This window comes from Meleagris gallopavo, unplaced genomic scaffold (assembly GCF_000146605.3).
Source record: "Meleagris gallopavo isolate NT-WF06-2002-E0010 breed Aviagen turkey brand Nicholas breeding stock unplaced genomic scaffold, Turkey_5.1 ChrUn_random_7180001900998, whole genome shotgun sequence".
In the NCBI taxonomy this organism is placed as follows: domain Eukaryota; kingdom Metazoa; phylum Chordata; class Aves; order Galliformes; family Phasianidae; genus Meleagris; species Meleagris gallopavo.
The window spans coordinates 1-421 of NW_011164250.1; the positions used below are offsets into that span (position 1 = coordinate 1).

The 421-nt window shown below is 63.2% G+C and overlaps 1 long non-coding RNA gene across 1 annotated transcript; it reads right to left on the bottom strand.

Moving 5' to 3' along the window:
* Positions 1-101: 101 nt before the first annotated feature.
* On the bottom strand, positions 102-361 carry LOC109364723. Its single transcript, XR_002110563.2, has 2 exons — positions 275-361; positions 102-181 (listed from the first exon to the last, which is right to left on the bottom strand). It is a non-coding gene; the product is annotated as an uncharacterized LOC109364723 (long non-coding RNA).
* Positions 362-421: the final 60 nt, after the last annotated feature.

A 421-nucleotide genomic window follows, 5' to 3' on the forward strand; every position in this document is an offset into this window, starting at 1 on the left:
CAAACGATGCTTTCTGCCTTTCGCCTGCAGCCCCCACCGCCTCCAGCTTCTGCGCGTCCTCCCTCCTTCCCCCGCGGCGGCAGGAACAGAAGAGCAGCACAAGAAGCCACCAAGGACTTTTATGGAGGAAACGACCCAAAAGACGTGGCTGGGGTGGAAGTTCGTTACCGTTACCTCAGACCTGCAAAAGGGGAAACAAAGAAGAGCGAAGGGAGTGCAGTGCTGAGCCTGGAGCTGAGGCTGGAGCCGAGCCCCTCTCCTGCTCAGACCCCACCTGGGTGGCAGAGGCACGGGGCAGCTGCTGCTCCATCCCAGGAAGGCTCAGGCTGGGGGCCCTCATCGGCTCCAACGTGCGGCCGCTGCAGAGGTAAAGCCCTCAGGTGCTGCCCTTATTGCCCCCCCTAAGCCCCCCCGGCACCCA